This window comes from Crinia signifera, chromosome 8 (genome assembly GCF_055691185.1).
Source record: "Crinia signifera chromosome 8, ASM5569118v1, whole genome shotgun sequence".
Classification (NCBI taxonomy): domain Eukaryota; kingdom Metazoa; phylum Chordata; class Amphibia; order Anura; family Myobatrachidae; genus Crinia; species Crinia signifera.
Genome location: NC_139224.1, coordinates 73,638,110 through 73,655,729, shown reverse-complemented (window position 1 = coordinate 73,655,729; position 17,620 = coordinate 73,638,110). Strand labels below are relative to the sequence as shown.

The 17,620-nt window shown below is 39.2% G+C and overlaps 35 non-coding genes and 3 pseudogenes across 35 annotated transcripts; all 38 read right to left on the bottom strand.

The window, feature by feature from the left end:
• Window positions 1-311: 311 nt before the first annotated feature.
• On the bottom strand, window positions 312-430 carry LOC146034274 (5S ribosomal RNA). Its single transcript, XR_014459681.1, has one exon. It is a non-coding gene; the product is annotated as a 5S ribosomal RNA (ribosomal RNA).
• A 346-nt stretch (window positions 431-776) lies between these two features.
• Window positions 777-895, bottom strand: LOC146027337 (5S ribosomal RNA). The gene has a single exon (XR_014454741.1). It is a non-coding gene; the product is annotated as a 5S ribosomal RNA (ribosomal RNA).
• A 337-nt stretch (window positions 896-1,232) lies between these two features.
• Window positions 1,233-1,351, bottom strand: LOC146033368 (5S ribosomal RNA). Its single transcript, XR_014458778.1, has one exon. It is a non-coding gene; the product is annotated as a 5S ribosomal RNA (ribosomal RNA).
• Window positions 1,352-1,697: 346 nt separating this feature from the next.
• Window positions 1,698-1,816, bottom strand: LOC146034272 (5S ribosomal RNA). The gene has a single exon (XR_014459678.1). It is a non-coding gene; the product is annotated as a 5S ribosomal RNA (ribosomal RNA).
• Window positions 1,817-2,161: 345 nt separating this feature from the next.
• On the bottom strand, window positions 2,162-2,280 carry LOC146033642 (5S ribosomal RNA). Its single transcript, XR_014459051.1, has one exon. It is a non-coding gene; the product is annotated as a 5S ribosomal RNA (ribosomal RNA).
• Window positions 2,281-2,626: 346 nt separating this feature from the next.
• LOC146027804 (5S ribosomal RNA) lies at window positions 2,627-2,745 on the bottom strand (annotated as a pseudogene).
• A 345-nt stretch (window positions 2,746-3,090) lies between these two features.
• On the bottom strand, window positions 3,091-3,209 carry LOC146032649 (5S ribosomal RNA). Its single transcript, XR_014458075.1, has one exon. It is a non-coding gene; the product is annotated as a 5S ribosomal RNA (ribosomal RNA).
• A 346-nt stretch (window positions 3,210-3,555) lies between these two features.
• Window positions 3,556-3,674, bottom strand: LOC146032266 (5S ribosomal RNA). The gene has a single exon (XR_014457708.1). It is a non-coding gene; the product is annotated as a 5S ribosomal RNA (ribosomal RNA).
• Window positions 3,675-4,017: 343 nt separating this feature from the next.
• Window positions 4,018-4,136, bottom strand: LOC146034735 (5S ribosomal RNA). The gene has a single exon (XR_014460138.1). It is a non-coding gene; the product is annotated as a 5S ribosomal RNA (ribosomal RNA).
• Window positions 4,137-4,478: 342 nt separating this feature from the next.
• Window positions 4,479-4,597, bottom strand: LOC146034882 (5S ribosomal RNA). The gene has a single exon (XR_014460286.1). It is a non-coding gene; the product is annotated as a 5S ribosomal RNA (ribosomal RNA).
• A 346-nt stretch (window positions 4,598-4,943) lies between these two features.
• LOC146030255 (5S ribosomal RNA) lies at window positions 4,944-5,062 on the bottom strand. Its single transcript, XR_014455754.1, has one exon. It is a non-coding gene; the product is annotated as a 5S ribosomal RNA (ribosomal RNA).
• Window positions 5,063-5,406: 344 nt separating this feature from the next.
• LOC146031845 (5S ribosomal RNA) lies at window positions 5,407-5,525 on the bottom strand. The gene has a single exon (XR_014457299.1). It is a non-coding gene; the product is annotated as a 5S ribosomal RNA (ribosomal RNA).
• A 345-nt stretch (window positions 5,526-5,870) lies between these two features.
• On the bottom strand, window positions 5,871-5,989 carry LOC146030441 (5S ribosomal RNA). Its single transcript, XR_014455935.1, has one exon. It is a non-coding gene; the product is annotated as a 5S ribosomal RNA (ribosomal RNA).
• Window positions 5,990-6,333: 344 nt separating this feature from the next.
• On the bottom strand, window positions 6,334-6,452 carry LOC146033933 (5S ribosomal RNA). The gene has a single exon (XR_014459342.1). It is a non-coding gene; the product is annotated as a 5S ribosomal RNA (ribosomal RNA).
• A 346-nt stretch (window positions 6,453-6,798) lies between these two features.
• LOC146034933 (5S ribosomal RNA) lies at window positions 6,799-6,917 on the bottom strand. The gene has a single exon (XR_014460336.1). It is a non-coding gene; the product is annotated as a 5S ribosomal RNA (ribosomal RNA).
• A 343-nt stretch (window positions 6,918-7,260) lies between these two features.
• On the bottom strand, window positions 7,261-7,379 carry LOC146035058 (5S ribosomal RNA). The gene has a single exon (XR_014460462.1). It is a non-coding gene; the product is annotated as a 5S ribosomal RNA (ribosomal RNA).
• Window positions 7,380-7,723: 344 nt separating this feature from the next.
• On the bottom strand, window positions 7,724-7,842 carry LOC146033390 (5S ribosomal RNA). The gene has a single exon (XR_014458800.1). It is a non-coding gene; the product is annotated as a 5S ribosomal RNA (ribosomal RNA).
• A 345-nt stretch (window positions 7,843-8,187) lies between these two features.
• On the bottom strand, window positions 8,188-8,306 carry LOC146030254 (5S ribosomal RNA). Its single transcript, XR_014455753.1, has one exon. It is a non-coding gene; the product is annotated as a 5S ribosomal RNA (ribosomal RNA).
• A 343-nt stretch (window positions 8,307-8,649) lies between these two features.
• LOC146034011 (5S ribosomal RNA) lies at window positions 8,650-8,768 on the bottom strand. Its single transcript, XR_014459418.1, has one exon. It is a non-coding gene; the product is annotated as a 5S ribosomal RNA (ribosomal RNA).
• A 346-nt stretch (window positions 8,769-9,114) lies between these two features.
• LOC146031787 (5S ribosomal RNA) lies at window positions 9,115-9,233 on the bottom strand. The gene has a single exon (XR_014457242.1). It is a non-coding gene; the product is annotated as a 5S ribosomal RNA (ribosomal RNA).
• Window positions 9,234-9,578: 345 nt separating this feature from the next.
• LOC146027746 (5S ribosomal RNA) lies at window positions 9,579-9,697 on the bottom strand. Its single transcript, XR_014455133.1, has one exon. It is a non-coding gene; the product is annotated as a 5S ribosomal RNA (ribosomal RNA).
• Window positions 9,698-10,039: 342 nt separating this feature from the next.
• Window positions 10,040-10,158, bottom strand: LOC146028106 (5S ribosomal RNA; annotated as a pseudogene).
• Window positions 10,159-10,500: 342 nt separating this feature from the next.
• LOC146033862 (5S ribosomal RNA) lies at window positions 10,501-10,619 on the bottom strand. The gene has a single exon (XR_014459270.1). It is a non-coding gene; the product is annotated as a 5S ribosomal RNA (ribosomal RNA).
• Window positions 10,620-10,961: 342 nt separating this feature from the next.
• Window positions 10,962-11,080, bottom strand: LOC146028312 (5S ribosomal RNA; annotated as a pseudogene).
• A 346-nt stretch (window positions 11,081-11,426) lies between these two features.
• On the bottom strand, window positions 11,427-11,545 carry LOC146027656 (5S ribosomal RNA). Its single transcript, XR_014455046.1, has one exon. It is a non-coding gene; the product is annotated as a 5S ribosomal RNA (ribosomal RNA).
• Window positions 11,546-11,901: 356 nt separating this feature from the next.
• On the bottom strand, window positions 11,902-12,020 carry LOC146034271 (5S ribosomal RNA). The gene has a single exon (XR_014459677.1). It is a non-coding gene; the product is annotated as a 5S ribosomal RNA (ribosomal RNA).
• Window positions 12,021-12,384: 364 nt separating this feature from the next.
• Window positions 12,385-12,503, bottom strand: LOC146030252 (5S ribosomal RNA). The gene has a single exon (XR_014455752.1). It is a non-coding gene; the product is annotated as a 5S ribosomal RNA (ribosomal RNA).
• Window positions 12,504-12,847: 344 nt separating this feature from the next.
• Window positions 12,848-12,966, bottom strand: LOC146031844 (5S ribosomal RNA). The gene has a single exon (XR_014457298.1). It is a non-coding gene; the product is annotated as a 5S ribosomal RNA (ribosomal RNA).
• A 345-nt stretch (window positions 12,967-13,311) lies between these two features.
• Window positions 13,312-13,430, bottom strand: LOC146030978 (5S ribosomal RNA). The gene has a single exon (XR_014456458.1). It is a non-coding gene; the product is annotated as a 5S ribosomal RNA (ribosomal RNA).
• Window positions 13,431-13,773: 343 nt separating this feature from the next.
• Window positions 13,774-13,892, bottom strand: LOC146031983 (5S ribosomal RNA). Its single transcript, XR_014457433.1, has one exon. It is a non-coding gene; the product is annotated as a 5S ribosomal RNA (ribosomal RNA).
• A 343-nt stretch (window positions 13,893-14,235) lies between these two features.
• LOC146031233 (5S ribosomal RNA) lies at window positions 14,236-14,354 on the bottom strand. The gene has a single exon (XR_014456705.1). It is a non-coding gene; the product is annotated as a 5S ribosomal RNA (ribosomal RNA).
• Window positions 14,355-14,699: 345 nt separating this feature from the next.
• Window positions 14,700-14,818, bottom strand: LOC146031743 (5S ribosomal RNA). The gene has a single exon (XR_014457201.1). It is a non-coding gene; the product is annotated as a 5S ribosomal RNA (ribosomal RNA).
• Window positions 14,819-15,162: 344 nt separating this feature from the next.
• LOC146031857 (5S ribosomal RNA) lies at window positions 15,163-15,281 on the bottom strand. The gene has a single exon (XR_014457310.1). It is a non-coding gene; the product is annotated as a 5S ribosomal RNA (ribosomal RNA).
• A 345-nt stretch (window positions 15,282-15,626) lies between these two features.
• On the bottom strand, window positions 15,627-15,745 carry LOC146033497 (5S ribosomal RNA). Its single transcript, XR_014458905.1, has one exon. It is a non-coding gene; the product is annotated as a 5S ribosomal RNA (ribosomal RNA).
• Window positions 15,746-16,086: 341 nt separating this feature from the next.
• LOC146033367 (5S ribosomal RNA) lies at window positions 16,087-16,205 on the bottom strand. Its single transcript, XR_014458776.1, has one exon. It is a non-coding gene; the product is annotated as a 5S ribosomal RNA (ribosomal RNA).
• Window positions 16,206-16,546: 341 nt separating this feature from the next.
• On the bottom strand, window positions 16,547-16,665 carry LOC146033366 (5S ribosomal RNA). The gene has a single exon (XR_014458775.1). It is a non-coding gene; the product is annotated as a 5S ribosomal RNA (ribosomal RNA).
• Window positions 16,666-17,011: 346 nt separating this feature from the next.
• LOC146034270 (5S ribosomal RNA) lies at window positions 17,012-17,130 on the bottom strand. The gene has a single exon (XR_014459676.1). It is a non-coding gene; the product is annotated as a 5S ribosomal RNA (ribosomal RNA).
• A 344-nt stretch (window positions 17,131-17,474) lies between these two features.
• On the bottom strand, window positions 17,475-17,593 carry LOC146034160 (5S ribosomal RNA). Its single transcript, XR_014459566.1, has one exon. It is a non-coding gene; the product is annotated as a 5S ribosomal RNA (ribosomal RNA).
• Between the last annotated feature and the right edge of the window lie 27 nt (window positions 17,594-17,620).

The window sequence follows — 17,620 nt, the reverse complement described above, 5'->3', positions numbered from 1 at the left end:
ATAACCAGGTAAGCTAATAAAAAAGGTTCCTAACTATATTGGCTTACTGAAAAAAATCATGTGTTGGTAATGTAAAAAGACCTACAGGACATAATATTAGCAGGTGGTCTCAAATTAAACTACTAAAGAGGCTCAACACTGTTTAGCTGCCAAAAGCAGTTGGAATTGGGCCTAAACAGTGTGGTAAGTCTTTAGGTGATGGCTATTGTGTCTGTTTGACCTCTCCCAAATGTCTGTATTGGCAATAAAAAGAAAAAGTTTCCAATTTAAATAGCTAGAGAATAAAAACAATGTGCCAGTAATGGGAAAAAAACCTACAGCACCTGGTGATTCCATGTGGTCTCCCACCCAAGTACTAACCAGGCCCAACACTGCTTAGCTTCCAAGATCAGACGAGATTGGGCGTATCCAATGTGGTATGGCTGTAGGTGAGATACAGGCACTTTTTTGCCCTCTTCTACTTCTATAACCATGTAAGCTAATAAAAACGGTTCCTGACTATATTGGCTTACTGAAAAAAATCATATGTTGGTAATGTAAAAAGACCTACAGGACATAATATTAGCAGGTGGTCTCAAATTAAACTACTAAAGAGGCTCAACACTGTTTAGCTGCCAAAAGCAGTTGGAATTGGGCCAAAACAGTGTGGTAAGTCTTTAGGTGATGGTTATTGTGTCTGTTTGACCTCTCCCAAATGTCTGTATTGGTAATAAAAAGAAAAAGTTTCCAATTTAAATAGCTAGAGAATAAAAACAATTTGCCCAGTAATGGGAAAAAACCTACAGCACCTGGTGTTCCCATGTGGTCTCCCACCCAAGTAATAACCAGGCCCAACACTGATTATCTTCCAAGATTAGACGAGATTGGGTGTATCCAATGTGGTATGGCTGTAGGTGAGACACAGGCACTTTTTTGCCCTCTTCTACTTCTATAACCAGGTAAGCTAATAAACAAAGGTTCCTAACTATATTGGCTTACTGAAAAAAATCATGTGTTGGTAATGTAAAAAGACCTACAGGACATAATATTAGCAGGTGGTCTCAAATTAAACTACTAAAAACACTGTTTAGCTTCCAAAAGCAGTTGGAATTGGTCCGAAACAGTGTGGTAAGTTTTTAGTTGATGGCTATTGTGTCTGTTTGACCTCTCCCAAATGTCTGTACTAGCAATAAAAAAAAAGTTTCCAATTTAAATAGCTAGAGAATAAAAACAATTTGCCAGTAATGGAAAAACACCTACAGCACCTGGTGATCCCATGTGGTCTCCCACCCAAGTACTAACCAGGCCCAACACTGCTTAGCTTCCAAGATCAGACGAGATTGGGCGTATCCAATGTGGTATGGCTGTAGGTGAGATACAGGCACTTTTTTGCCCTCTTCTACTTCTATAACCAGGTAAGCTAATAAAAAAGGTTCCTAACTATATTGGCTTACTGAAAAAAATCATGTGTTGGTAATGTAAAAAGACCTACAGGACATAATATTAGCAGGTGGTCTCAAATTAAACTACTAAAGAGGCTCAACACTGTTTAGCTGCCAAAAGCAGTTGGAATTGGGCCTAAACAGTGTGGTAAGTCTTTAGGTGATGGCTATTGTGTCTGTTTGACCTCTCCCAAATGTCTGTATTGGCAATAAAAAGAAAAAGTTTCCAATTTAAATAGCTAGAGAATAAAAACAATTTGCCAGTAATGGGAAAAAAACCTACAGCACCTGGTGATTCCATGTGGTCTCCCACCCAAGTACTAACCAGGCCCAACACTGCTTAGCTTCCAAGATCAGACGAGATTGGGCGTATCCAATGTGGTATGGCTGTAGGTGAGATACAGGCACTTTTTTGCCCTCTTCTACTTCTATAACCATGTAAGCTAATAAAAACGGTTCCTGACTATATTGGCTTACTGAAAAAAATCATATGTTGGTAATGTAAAAAGACCTACAGGACATAATATTAGCAGGTTGTCTCAAATTAAACTACTAAAGAGGCTCAACACTGTTTAGCTGCCAAAAGCAGTTGGAATTGGGCCAAAACAGTGTGGTAAGTCTTTAGGTGATGGTTATTGTGTCTGTTTGACCTCTCCCAAATGTCTGTATTGGTAATAAAAAGAAAAGTTTCCAATTTAAATAGCTAGAGAATAAAAACAATTTGCCCAGTAATGGGAAAAAACCTACAGCACCTGGTGTTCCCATGTGGTCTCCCACCCAAGTAATAACCAGGCCCAACACTGATTAGCTTCCAAGATCAGACGAGATTGGGCGTATCCAATGTGGTATGGCTGTAGGTGAGACACAGCCTCTTTTTTGCCCTCTTCTACTTCTATAACCAGGTAAGCTAATAAAAAAAGGTTCCTAACTATATTGGCTTACTGAAAAAAATCATGTGTTGGTAATGTAAAAAGACCTACAGGACATAATATTAGCAGGTGGTCTCAAATTAAACTACTAAAGAGGCTCAACACTGTTTAGCTTCCAAAAGCAGTTGGAATTGGTCCGAAACAGTGTGGTAAGTTTTTAGGTGATGGCTATTGTGTCTGTTTGGCCTCTCCCAAATGTCTGTTTTGGCAATGAAAAGAAAAAGTTTTCAATTTAAATAGCTAGAGAATAAAAACAATTTGCCAGTAATGGGAAAAAACCTACAGCACTTGGTGTTTCCATGTGGTCTCCCACCCAAGTACTAACCAAGCCCAACACTGCTTAGCTTGCAAGATCAGACAAGATTGGGCGTATCCAATGTGGTATGGCTGTAGGTGAGATACAGGCACTTTTTTGCCCTCTTCTACTTCTATAACCAGGTAAGCTAATAAAAAAGGTTCCTGACTATATTGGCTTACTGAAAAAAATCATGTGTTGGTAATGTAAAAAGACCTACAGGACATAATATTAGCAGGTGGTCTCAAATTAAACTACTAAAGAGGCTCAACACTGTTTAGCTGCCAAAAGCAGTTGGAATTGGGCCTAAACAGTGTGGTAAGTCTTTAGGTGATGGCTATTGTGTCTGTTTGACCTCTCCCAAATGTCTGTATTGGCAATAAAAAGAAAAAGTTTCCAATTTAAATAGCTAGAGAATAAAAACAATTTGCCAGTAATGGGAAAAAACCTACAGCACCTGGTGATCCCATGTGGTCTCCCACCCAAGTACTAACCAGGCCCAACACTGCTTAGCTTCCAAGATCAGACGAGATTGGGCGTATCCAATGTGGTATGGCTGTAGGTGAGATACAGGCACTTTTTTGCCCTCTTCTACTTCTATAACCATGTAAGCTAATAAAAAAGGTTCCTGACTATATTGGCTTACTGAAAAAAAATCATATGTTGGTTATGTAAAAAGACCTACAGGACATAATATTAGCAGGTGGTCTCAAATTAAATTACTAAAGGGGCTCAACACTGTTTAGCTGCCAAAAGCAGTTGGAATTGGGCCGAAACAGTGTGGTAAGTCTTTAGGTGATGGTTATTGTGTCTGTTTGACCTCTCCCAAATGTCTGTATTGGTAATAAAAAGAAAAAGTTTCCAATTTAAATAGCTAGAGAATAAAAACAATTTGCCCAGTAATGGGAAAAACCTACAGCACCTGGTGTTCCCATGTGGTCTCCCACCCAAGTACTAACCAGGCCCAACACTGCTTAGCTTCCAAGATCAGACGAGAATGGGCGTATCCAATGTGGTATGGCTGTAGGTGAGATATAGGCTCTTTTTTGCCCTCTTCTACTTCTATTACCAGGTAAGCTAATAAAAAAGGTTCCTAACTATATTGGCTTACTGAAAAAAATCATGTGTTGGTAATGTAAAAAGACCTACAGGACATAATATTAGCAGGTGGTCTCAAATTAAACTACTAAAGAGGCTCAACACTGTTTAGCTTCCAAAAGCAGTTGGAATTGGTCCGAAACAGTGTGGTAAGTTTTTAGTTGATTGCTAATGTGTCTGTTTGACCTCTCCCAAATGTCTGTACTAGCAATAAAAAAAAAGTTTCCAATTTAAATAGCTAAAGAATAAAAACAATTTGCCAGTAATGGGAAAAAAAATACAGCACCTGGTGTTCCCATGTGGTCTCCCACCCAAGTACTAACCAGGCCCATCACTGCTTAGCTTCCAAGATCAGACGAGATTGGGCGTATCTAATGTGGTATGGCTGTAAGTGAGACAAAGGCACTTTTTTGCCCTCTTCTACTTCTATTAACAGATAAGCTAATAAAAAAGGTTCCTAACTATATTGGCTTACTGAAAAAAATCATGTGTTGGTAATGTAAAAAGACCTACAGGACATAATATTAGCAGGTGGTCTCAAATTAAACTACTAAAGAGGCTCAACACTGTTTAGCTTCCAAAAGCAGTTGGAATTGGTCCGAAACAGTGTGGTAAGTTTTTAGTTGATTGCTATTGTGTCTGTTTGACCTCTCCCAAATGTCTGTACTAGCAATAAATTTTTTTTTCCAATTTAAACAGCTAGAGAATAAAAACAATTTGCCAGTAATGGAAAAACACCTACAGCACCTGGTGATCCCATGTGGTCTCCCACCCAAGTACTAACCAGGCCCAACACTGCTTAGCTTCCAAGATCAGACAAGATTGGGCGTATCCAATGTGGTATGGCTGTAGGTGAGATACAGGCACTTTTTTGCCCTCTTCTACTTCTATAACCATGTAAGCTAATAAAAACGGTTCCTGACTATATTGGCTTACTGAAAAAAATCATATGTTGGTAATGTAAAAAGACCTACAGGACATAATATTAGCAGGTGGTCTCAAATTAAACTACTAAAGAGGCTCAACACTGTTTAGCTGCCAAAAGCAGTTGGAATTGGGCCAAAACAGTGTGGTAAGTCTTTAGGTGATGGTTATTGTGTCTGTTTGACCTCTCCCAAATGTCTGTATTGGTAATAGAAAGAAAAAGTTTCCAATTTAAATAGCTAGAGAATAAAAACAATTTGCCCAGTAATGGGAAAAAACCTACAGCACCTGGTGTTCCCATGTGGTCTCCCACCCAAGTACTAACCAGGCCCAACACTGCTTAGCTTCCAAGATCAGACGAGATTGGGCGTATCCAATGTGGTATGGCTGTAGGTGAGACACAGGCTCTTTTTTGCCCTCTTCTACTTCTATAACCAGGTAAGTTAATAAAAAAAGGTTCCTAACTATATTGGCTTACTGAAAAAAATCATATGTTGGTAATGTAAAAAGACCTACAGGACATAATATTAGCAGGTGGTCTCAAATTAAACTACTAAAGAGGCTCAACACTGTTTAGCTTCCAAAAGCAGTTGGAATTGGTCCGAAACAGTGTGGTAAGTTTTTAGGTGATGGCTATTGTGTCTGTTTGACCTCTCCCAGATGTCTGTATTGGCAATAAAAAAAAAGTTTTCAATTTAAATAGCTAGAGAATAAAAACAATTTGCCAGTAATGGGAAAAAACCTACAGCACCTGGTGTTTCCATGTGGTCTCCCACCCAAGTACTAACCAGGCCCAACACTGCTTAGCTTCCAAGATCAGACGAGATTGGGCGTATCCAATGTGGTATGGCTGTAGGTGAGATACAGGCACTTTTTTGCCCTCTTCTACTTCTATAACCATGTAAGCTAATAAAAAAGGTTCCTAACTATATTGGCTTACTGAAAAAAATCATGTATTGGTAATGTAAAAAGACCTACATGACATAATATTAGCAGGTGGTCTCAAATTAAACTACTAAAGAGGCTCAACACTGTTTAGCTGCCAAAAGCAGTTGGAATTGGGCCTAAACAGTGTGGTAAGTCTTTAGGTGATGGCTATTGTGTCTGTTTGACCTCTCCCAAATGTCTGTATTGGTAATAAAAAGAAAAGTTTCCAATTTAAATAGCTAGAGAATAAAAACAATTTGCCCAGTAATGGGAAAAAACCTACAGCACCTGGTGTTCCCATGTGGTCGCCCACCCAAGTACTAACCAGGCCCAACACTGCTTAGCTTCCAAGATCGGACGAGATTGGGCGTATACAATGTGGTATGGCTGTAGGTGAGATACAGGCACTTTTTTTCCCTCTTCTACTTCAATAACCAGGTAAGCTAATAATAGGGTTCCTAACTATATTGGCTTACTGAAAAAAATCATGTGTTGGTAATGTAAAAAGACCTACAGGACATAATATTAGCAGGTGGTCTCAAATTAAACTACTAAAGAGGCTCAACACTGTTTAGCTGCCAAAAGCAGTTGGAATTGTGCCGAAACAGTGTGGTAAGTCTTTAGCTGATGGCTATTGTGTCTGTTTGACCTCTCCCAAATGTCTGTTTTGGCAATGAAAAGAAAAAGTTTTCAATTTAAATAGCTAGAGAATAAAAACAATTTGCCAGTAATGGGAAAAAACCTACAGCACTTGGTGTTTCCATGTGGTCTCCCACCCAAGTACTAACCAGGCCCAACACTGCTTAGCTTCCAAGATCAGACGAGATTGGGCGTATCCAATGTGGTATGGCTGTAGGTGAGATACAGGCACTTTTTTGCCCTCTTCTACTACTATAACCAGGTAAGCTAATAAAAATGGTTCCTAACTATATTGGCTTACTGAAAAAAATCATGTGTTGGTAATGTAAAAAGACCTACAGGACATAATATTAGCAGGTGGTCTCAAATTAAACTACTAAAGAGGCTCAACACTGTTTAGCTGCCAAAAGCAGTTGGAATTGGGCCTAAACAGTGTGGTAAGTCTTTAGGTGATGGCTATTGTGTCTGTTTGACCTCTCCCAAATGTCTTTATTGGCAATAAAAAGAAAAAGTTTCCAATTTAAATAGCTAGAGAATAAAAACAATTTGCCAGTAATGGGAAAAAAACCTACAGCACCTGGTGATCCCATGTGGTCTCCCACCCAAGTACTAACCAGGCCCAACACTGCTTAGCTTCCAAGATCAGACGAGATTGGGCATATCCAATGTGGTATGGCTGTAGCTGAGATACAGGCACTTTTTTGCCCTCTTCTACTTCTATAACCAGGAAAGCTAATAAAAAAATTTCCTAACTGTTTTGGCTTACTGAAAAAAAATCATGTGTTGGTAATGTAAAAAGACCTACAGGACATGATATAAGCATATGGTCTCAAATTAAACTACTAAAGAGGCTCAACAATGTTTAGCTGCCAAAAGCAGTTGGAATTTGGCCTAAACAGTGTGGTAAGTTTTTAGGTGATGGCTATTGTGTCTGTTTGACCTCTCCCAAATGTCTGTACTGGCATTAAAAAGAAGTTTCCAATTTAAATAGCTAGAGAATAAAAACAATTTGCCAGTAATGGGAAAAAACATACAGCACCTGGTGTTCCCATGTGGTCTCCCACCCAAGTACTAACCAGGCCCATCACTGCTTAGCTTCCAAGATCAGACAAGTTTGGGCGTATCCAATGTGGTATGGCTGTAAGTGAGACACAGGCACTTTTTGCCATCTTCTACTTCTATAACCAGGTAAGGTAATAAAAAAGTTTCGTAACTGTTTTGGCTTACTAAAAAAAATCATGTGTTGGTAATGTAAAAAGACCTACAGGACATAATATTAGCAGGTGGTCTCAAATTAAACTACTAAAGAGGCTCAACACTGTTTAGCTGCCAAAAGCAGTTGGAATTGGGCCTAAACAGTGTGGTAAGTCTTTAGGTGATGGCTATTGTGTCTGTTTGACCTCTCCCAAATGTCTTTATAGGCAATAAAAAGAAAAAGTTTCCAATTTAAATAGCTAGAGAATAAAAACAATTTGCCATTAATGGGAAAAAACCTACAGCACCTGGTGATCCCATGTGGTCTCCCACCCAAGTACTAACCAGGCCCAACACTGCTTAGCTTCCAAGATCAGACGAGATTGGGCGTATCCAATGTGGTATGGCTGTAGATGAGATACAGGCACTTTTTTGCCCTCTTCTACTTCTATAACCATGTAAGCTAATAAAAAAGGTTCCTGACTATATTGGCTTACTGAAAAAAATCATATGTTGGTAATGTAAAAAGACCTACAGGACATAATATTAGCAGGTGGTCTCAAATTAAATTACTAAAGGGGCTCAACACTGTTTAGCTGCCAAAAGCAGTTGGAATTGGGCCGAAACAGTGTGGTAAGTCTTTAGGTGATGGTTATTGTGTCTGTTTGACCTCTCCCAAATGTCTGTATTGGTAATAAAAAGAAAAAGTTTCCAATTTAAATAGCTAGAGAATAAAAACAATTTGCCCAGTAATGGGAAAAACCTACAGCACCTGGTGTTCCCATGTGGTCTCCCACCCAAGTACTAACCAGGCCCAACACTGCTTAGCTTCCAAGATCAGACGAGATTGGGCGTATCCAATGTGGTATGGCTGTAGGTGAGATATAGGCTCTTTTTTGCCCTCTTCTACTTCTTTTACCAGGTAAGCTAATAAAAAAGGTTCCTAACTATATTGGCTTACTGAAAAAAATCATGTGTTGGTAATGTAAAAAGACCTACAGGACATAATATTAGCAGGTGGTCTCAAATTAAACTACTAAAGAGGCTCAACACTGTTTAGCTTCCAAAAGCAGTTGGAATTGGTCCGAAACAGTGTGGTAAGTTTTTAGTTGATGGCTATTGTGTCTGTTTGACCTCTCCCAAATGTCTGTACTAGCAATAAAAAAAAAGTTTCCAATTTAAATAGCTAGAGAATAAAAACAATTTGCCAGTAATGGGAAAAAACATACAGCACCTGGTGTTCCCATGTGGTCTCCCACCCAAGTACTAACCAGGCCCATCACTGCTTAGCTTCCAAGATCAGACAAGATTGGGCGTATCCAATGTGGTATGGCTGTAAGTAAGACACAGGCACTTTTTTGCCCTCTTCTACTTCTATAACCAGGTAAGGTAATAAAAAAGTTTCGTAACTGTTTTGGCTTACTGAAAAAAATCATGTGTTGGTAATGTAAAAAGACCTACAGGACATAATATTAGCAGGTGGTCTCAAATTAAACTACTAAAGAGGCTCAACACTGTTTAGCTGCCAAAAGCAGTTGGAATTGGGCCGAAACAGTGTGGTAAGTCTTTAGGTGATGGTTATTGTGTGTGTTTGACCTCTCCCAAATGTCTGTATTGGTAATAAAAAGAAAAAGTTTCCAATTTAAATAGCTAGAGAATAAAAACAATTTGCCCAATAATGGGAAAAAACCTACAGCACCTGGTGTTCCCATGTGGTCTCCCACCCAAGTACTAACCAGGCCCAACACTGCTTAGCTTCCAAGATCAGGCGAGATTGGGCGTATCCAATGTGGTATGGCTGTAGGTGAGATACAGGCTCTTTTTTTCCCTCTTCTACTTCTATAACCAGGTAAGCTAATAAAAACGGTTTCTAACTATATTGGCTTACTGAAAAAAATCATGTGTTGGTAATGTAAAAAGACCTACAGGACATAATATTAGCACGTGGTCTCAAATTAAACTACTAAAGAGGCTCAACACTGTTTAGCTGCCAAAAGCAGTTGGAATTGGGCCTAAACAGTGTGGTAAGTCTTTAGGTGATGGCTATTGTGTCTGTTTGACCTCTCCCAAATGTCTGTATTGGCAATAAAAAGAAAAAGTTTCCAATTTAAATAGCTAGAGAATAAAAACAATTTGCCAGTAATGGGAAAAAACCTACAGCACCTGGTGATCCCATGTGGTCTCCCACCCAAGTACTAACCAGGCCCAACACTGCTTAGATTCCAAGATCAGACGAGATTGGGCGTATCCAATGTGGTAAGGCTGTAGGTGAGATACAGAGTCTTTTTTGCCCTCTTCTACTTCTATAACCAGGTAAGCTAATAAAAAAGGTTCCTAACTATATTGGCTTACTGAAAAAAATCATGTGTTGGTAATGTAAAAAGACCTACAGGACATAATATTAGCAGGTGGTCTCAAATTAAACTACTAAAGAGGCTCAACACTGTTTAGCTTCCAAAAGCAGTTGGAATTGGTCCGAAACAGTGTGGTAAGTTTTTAGTTGATTGCTATTGTGTCTGTTTGACCTCTCCCAAATGTCTGTACTAGCAATAAAAAAAAGTTTCCAATTTAAATAGCTAGAGAATAAAAACAATTTGCCAGTAATGGGAAAAAACATACAGCACCTGGTGTTCCCATGTGGTCTCCCACCCAAGTACTAACCAGGCCCATCACTGCTTAGCTTCCAAGATCAGACAAGTTTGGGCGTATCTAATGTGGTATGGCTGTAAGTGAGACACAGGCACTTTTTTGCCCTCTTCTACTTCTATTACCAGGTAAGCTAATAAAAAAGGTTCCTAACTATATTGGCTTACTGAAAAAAATCATGTGTTGGTAATGTAAAAAGACCTACAGGACATAATATTAGCAGGTGGTCTCAAATTAAACTACTATAGAGGCTCAACACTGTTTAGCTTCCAAAAGCAGTTGGAATTGGTCCGAAACAGTGTGGTAAGTTTTTAGTTGATTGCTATTGTGTCTGTTTGACCTCTCCCAAATGTCTGTACTAGCAATAAAAAAAAGTTTCCAATTTAAATAGCTAGAGAATAAAAACAATTTGCCAGTAATGGGAAAAAACATACAGCACCTGGTGTTCCCATGTGGTCTCCCACCCAAGTACTAACCAGGCCCATCACTGCTTAGCTTCCAAGATCAGACGAGATTGGGCGTATCTAATGTGGTATGGCTGTAAGTGAGACACAGGCACTTTTTTGCCCTCTTCTACTTCTATTACCAGGTAAGCTAATAAAAAAGGTTCCTAACTATATTGGCTTACTGAAAAAAATCATGTGTTGGTAATGTAAAAAGACCTACAGGACATAATATTAGCAGGTGGTCTCAAATTAAACTACTAAAGAGGCTCAACACTGTTTAGCTTCCAAAAGCAGTTGGAATTGGTCCGAAACAGTGTGGTAAGTTTTTAGTTGATGGCTATTGTGTCTGTTTGACCTCTCCCAAATGTCTGTACTAGCAATAAAAAAAAATTTCCAATTTAAATAGCTAGAGAATAAAAACAATTTGCCAGTAATGGAAAAACACCTACAGCACTTGGTGATCCCATGTGGTCTCCCACCCAAGTACTAACCAGGCCCAGCACTGCTTAGCTTCCAAGATCAGACAAGATTGGGCGTATCCAATGTGGTATGGCTGTAGGTGAGATACAGGCACTTTTTTGCCCTCTTCTACTTCTATAACCAGGTAAGCTAATAAAAAAGGTTCCTAACTATATTGGCTTACTGAAAAAAATCATGTGCTGGTAATGTAAAAAGACCTACAGGACATAATATTAGCAGGTGGTCTCAAATTAAACTACTAAAGAGGCTCAACACTGTTTAGCTGCCAAAAGCAGTTGGAATTGGGCCTAAACAGTGTGGTAAGTCTTTAGGTGATGGCTATTGTGTCTGTTTGACCTCTCCCAAATGTCTGTATTGGCAATAAAAAGAAAAAGTTTCCAATTTAAATAGCTAGAGAATAAAAACAATTTGCCAGTAATGGGAAAAAAACCTACAGCACCTGGTGATTCCATGTGGTCTCCCACCCAAGTACTAACCAGGCCCAATACTGCTTAGCTTCCAAGATCAGACGAGATTGGGCGTATCCAATGTGGTATGGCTGTAGGTGAGATACAGGCACTTTTTTGCCCTCTTCTACTTCTATAACCATGTAAGCTAATAAAAACGGTTCCTGACTATATTGGCTTACTGAAAAAAATCATATGTTGGTAATGTAAAAAGACCTACAGGACATAATATTAGCAGGTGGTCTCAAATTAAACTACTAAAGAGGGCAAAAAAGTGCCCTCTGTTTAACACTGTTTAGCTGCCAAAAGCAGTTGGAATTGGGCCGAAACGAGTCTTTAGGTGATGGTTATTGTGTCTGTTTGACCTCTCCCAAATGTCTGTATTGGCAATAAAAAGAAAAAGTTTCCAATTTAAATAGCTAGAGAATAAAAACAATTTGCCAGTAATGGGAAAAAAACCTACAGCACCTGGTGATTCCATGTGGTCTCCCACCCAAGTACTAACCAGGCCCAACACTGCTTAGCTTCCAAGATCAGACGAGATTGGGCGTATCCAATGTGGTATGGCTGTAGGTGAGATGCAGGCACTTTTTTGCCCTCTTCTACTTCTATAACCATGTAAGCTAATAAAAACGGTTCCTGACTATATTGGCTTTCTGAAAAAAATCATATGTTGGTAATGTAAAAAGACCTACAGGACATAATATTAGCAGGTGGTCTCAAATTAAACTACTAAAGAGGGCAAAAAAGTGCCCTCTGTTTAACACTGTTTAGCTGCCAAAAGCAGTTGGAATTGGGCCGAAACAGTGTGGTAAGTCTTTAGGTGATGGTTATTGTGTCTGTTTGACCTCTCCCAAATGTCTGTATTGGTAATAAAAAGAAAAAGTTTCCAATTTAAATAGCTAGAGAATAAAAACAATTTGCCCGGTAATGGGAAAAAACCTACAGCACCTGGTGTTCCCATGTGGTCTCCCACCCAAGTACTAACCAGGCCCAACACTGCTTAGCTTCCAAGATCAGACGAGATTGGGCGTATCCAATGTGGTATGGCTGTAGGTGAGACACAGGCTCTTTTTTGCCCTCTTCTACTTCTATAACCAGGTAAGCTAATAAAAAAAGGTTCCTAACTATATTGGCTTACTGAAAAAAATCATGTGTTGGTAATGTAAAAAGACCTACAGGACATAATATTAGCAGGTGGTCTCAAATTAAACTACTAAAGAGGCTCAACACTGTTTAGCTTCCAAAAGCAGTTGGAATTGGTCCGAAACAGTGTGGTAAGTTTTTAGTTGATGGCTATTGTGTCTGTTTGACCTCTCCCGAATGTCTTTACTAGCAATAACAAAAAAGTTTCCAATTTAAATAGCTAGAGAATAAAAACAATTTGCCAGTAATGGGAAAAAACCTACAGCACCTGGTGTTTCCATGTGGTCTCCCACCCAAGTACTAACCAGGCCCAACACTGCTTAGCTTCCAAGATCAGACGAGATTGGGCGTATCCAATGTGGTATGGCTGTAGGTGAGATACAGGCACTTTTTTGCCCTCTTCTACTTCTATAACCAGGTAAGCTAATAAAAAAGGTTCCTAACTATATTGGCTTACTGAAAAAAATCATGTGTTGGTAATGTAAAAAGACCTACATGACATAATATTAGCAGGTGGTCTCAAATTAAACTACTAAAGAGGCTCAACACTGTTTAGCTGCCAAAAGCAGTTGGAATTGGGCCTAAACAGTGTGGTAAGTCTTTAGCTGATGGCTATTGTGTCTGTTTGACCTCTCCCAAATGTCTGTTTTGGCAATAAAAAAATAAAGTTTCCAATTTAAATAGCTAGAGAATAAAAACAATTTGCCAGTAATGGGAAAAAACCTACAGCACCTGGTGTTTCCATGTGGTCTCCCACCCAAGTACTAACCAGGCCCAACACTGCTTAGCTTCCAAGATCAGACGGGATTGGGCGTATCCAATGTGGTATGGCTGTAGGTGAGATACAGGCACTCTTTTGCCATCTTCTACTTCTAAAACCAGGTAAGCTAATAAAAAAGGTTCCTAACTATATTGGCTTACTGAAAAAAATCATGTGTTGGTAATGTAAAAAGATCTACAGGACATAATATTAGCAGGTGGTCTCAAATTAAACTACTAAAGAGGCTCAACACTGTTTAGCTGCCAAAAGCAGTTGGAATTGGGCCGAAACAGTTTGGTAAGTTTTTAGTTGATGGCTATTGTGTCTGTTTGACCTCTCCCAAATGTCTGTACTGGCAATAAAAAAAAAGTTTCCAATTTAAATAGCTAGAGAATAAAAACAATTTGCCAGTAATGGGAAAAAACATACAGCACCTGGGGTTCCCATGTGGTCTCCCACCCAAGTACTAACCAGGCCCATCACTGCTTAGCTTCCAAGATCAGATGAGATTGGGCGTATCCAATGTGGTATGGCTGTAAGTGAGATACAGGCACTTTTTTGCCCTCTTCTACTTCTATAACCAGGTAAGCTAATAAAAAAGGTTCCTAACTATATTGGCTTACTGAAAAAAATCATGTGTTGGTAATGTAAAAAGATCTACAGGACATAATATTAGCAGGTGGTCTCAAATTAAACTACTAAAGAGGCTCAACACTGTTTAGCTGCCAAAAGCAGTTGGAATTGGGCCGAAACAGTGTGGTAAGTTTTTAGTTGATGGCTATTGTGTCTGTTTGACCTCTCCCAAATGTCTGTACTGGCAATAAAAAAAAAGTTTCCAATTTAAATAGCTAGAGAATAAAAACAATTTGCCAGTAATGGAAAAAAACCTACAGCACCTGGTGTTTCCATGTGGTCTCCCACCCAAGTACTAACCAGGCCCAACACTGCTTAGCTTCCAAGATCAGATGAGATTGGGCGTATCCAATGTGGTATGGCTGTAGGTGAGATACAGGCACTTTTTTGCCCTCTTCTACTTCTATAACAAGGTAAGCTAATAAAAAAGGTTCCTAACTATATTGGCTTACTGAAAAAAATCATGTGTTGGTAATGTAAAAAGACCTACATGACATAATATTAGCAGGTAGTCTCAAATTAAACTACTAAAGAGGCTCAACACTGTTTAGCTGCCAAAAGCAGTTGGAATTGGGCCTAAACAGTGTGGTAAGTCTTTAGCTGATGGCTATTGTGTCTGTTTGACCTCTCCCAAATGTCTGTTTTGGCAATAAAAAGATAAAGTTTCCAATTTAAATAGCTAGAGAATAAAAACAATTTGCCAGTAATGGGAAAAATCCTACAGCACCTGGTGTTTCCATGTGGTCTCCCACCCAAGTACTAACCAGGCCCAACACTGCTTAGCTTCCAAGATCAGATGGGATTGGGCGTATCCAATGTGGTATGGCTGTAGGTGAGATACAGGCACTCTTTTGCCATCTTCTACTTCTATAACCAGGTAAGCTAATAAAAAAGGTTCCTAACTATATTGGCTTACTGAAAAAAATCATGTGTTGGTAATGTAAAAAGATCTACAGGACATAATATTAGCAGGTGGTCTCAAATTAAACTAATAAAGAGGCTCAACACTGTTTAGCTGCCAAAAGCAGTTGGAATTGGGCCGAAACAGTTTGGTAAGTTTTTAGTTGATGGCTATTGTGTCTGTTTGACCTCTCCCAAATGTCTGTACTGGCAATAAAAAAAAAGTTTCCAATTTAAATAGCTAGAGAATAAAAACAATTTGCCAGTAATGGGAAAAAAACCTACAGCACCTGGGGTTCCCGTGTGGTCTCCCACCCAAGTACTAACCAGGCCCATCACTGCTTAGCTTCCAAGATCAGACGAGATTGGGCGTATCCAATGTGGTATGGCTGTAGGTGAGATACAGGCACTTTTTTGCCCTCTTCTACTTCTATAACCAGGTAAGCTAATAAAAAAGGTTCCTAACTATATTGGCTTACTGAAAAAAATCATGTGTTGGTAATGTAAAAAGACCAACAGGACATAATATTATCAGGTGGTCTCAAATTAAACTACTAAAGAGGCTCAACACTGTTTAGCTGCCAAAAGCAGTTGGAATTGGGCCTAAACAGTGTGGTAAGTCTTTAGCTGATGGCTATTGTGTCTGTTTGACCTCTCCCAAATGTCTGTTTTGGCAATAAAAAGATAAAGTTTCCAATTTAAATAGCTAGAGAATAAAAACAATTTGCCAGTAATGGGAAAAAACCTACAGCACCTGGTGTTTAAATGTGGTCTCCCACCCAAGTACTAACCAGGCCCAACACTGCTTAGCTTCCAAGATCAGACGGGATTGGGCGTATCCAATGTGGTATGGCTGTAGGTGAGATACAGGCACTCTTTTGCCATCTTCTACTTCTATAACCAGGTAAGCTAATAAAAAAGGTTCCTAACTATATTGGCTTACTGAAAAAAATCATGTGTTGGTAATGTAAAAAGATCTACAGGACATAATATTAGCAGGTGGTCTCAAATTAAACTACTAAAGAGGCTCAACACTGTTTAGCTTCCAAAAGCAGTTGGAATTGGTCCGAAACAGTGTGGTAAGTTTTTAGTTGATGGCTATTGTGTCTGTTTGACCCCTCCCAAATGTTTGTACTAGCAATAAAAAAAAATTACAATTTAAATAGCTAGAGAATAAAAACAATTTGCCAGTAATGGAAAAACACCTACAGCACCTGGTGATCCCATGTGGTCTCCCACCCAAGTACTAACCAGGCCCAACACTGCTTAGCTTCCAAGATCAGACGAGATTGGGCGTATCCAATGTGGTATGGCTGTAGGTGAGATACAGGCACTCTTTTGCCATCTTCTACTTCTATAACCAGGTAAGCTAATAAAAAAGGTTCCTAACTATATTGGCTTACTGAAAAAAATCATGTGTTGGTAATGTAAAAAGATCTACAGGACATAATATTAGCAGGTGGTCTCAAATTAAACTACTAAAGAGGCTCAACACTGTTTAGCTTCCAAAAGCAGTTGGAATTGGTCCGAAACAGTGTGGTAAGTTTTTAGTTGATGGCTATTGTGTCTGTTTGACCCCTCCCAAATGTTTGTACTAGCAATAAAAAAAAATTACAATTTAAATAGCTAGAGAATAAAAACAATTTGCCAGTAATGGAAAAACACCTACAGCACCTGGTGATCCCATGTGGTCTCCCACCCAAGTACTAACCAGGCCCAACACTGCTTAGCTTCCAAGATCAGACGAGATTGGGCGTATCCAATGTGGTATGGCTGTAGGTGAGATACAGGCACTTTTTTGCCCTCTTCTACTTCTATAACCAGGTAAGCTAATAAAAAAGGTTCCTAACTATATTGGCTTACTGAAAAAAATCATGTGTTGGTAATGTAAAAAGACCTACAGGACATAATATTAGCAGGTGGTCTCAAATTAAACTACTAAAGAGGCTCAACACTGTTTAGCTGCCAAAAGCAGTTGGAATTGGGCCTAAACAGTGTGGTAAGTCTTTAGGTGATGGCTATTGTGTCTGTTTGACCTCTCCCAAATGTCTGTATTGGCAATAAAAAGAAAAAGTTTCCAATTTAAATAGCTAGAGAATAAAAACAATTTGCCAGTAATGGGAAAAAAACCTACAGCACCTGGTGATTCCATGTGGTCTCCCACCCAAGTACTAACCAGGCCCAACACTGCTTAGCTTCCAAGATCAGACGAGATTGGGCGTATCCAATGTGGTATGGCTGTAGGTGAGACACAGGCTCTTTTTTGCCCTCTTCTACTTCTATAACCATGTAAGCTAATAAAAACGGTTCCTGACTATATTGGCTTACTGAAAAAAATCATATGTTGGTAATGTAAAAAGACCTACAGGACATAATATTAGCAGGTGGTCTCAAATTAAACTACTAAAGAGGCTCAACACTGTTTAGCTTCCAAAAGCAGTTGGAATTGGTCCGAAACAGTGTGGTAAGTTTTTAGGTGATGGCTATTGTGTCTGTTTGACCTCTCCCAGATGTCTGTATTGGCAATAAAAAAAAAAGTTTCCAATTTAAATAGCTAGAGAATAAAAACAATTTGCCAGTAATGGGAAAAAACCTACAGCACCTGGTGTTTCCATGTGGTCTCCCACCCAAGTACTAACCAGGCCCAACACTGCTTAGCTTCCAGGATCAGACGAGATTGGGCGTATCCAATGTGGTATGGCTGTAGGTGAGATACACGCACTTTTTTGCCCTCTT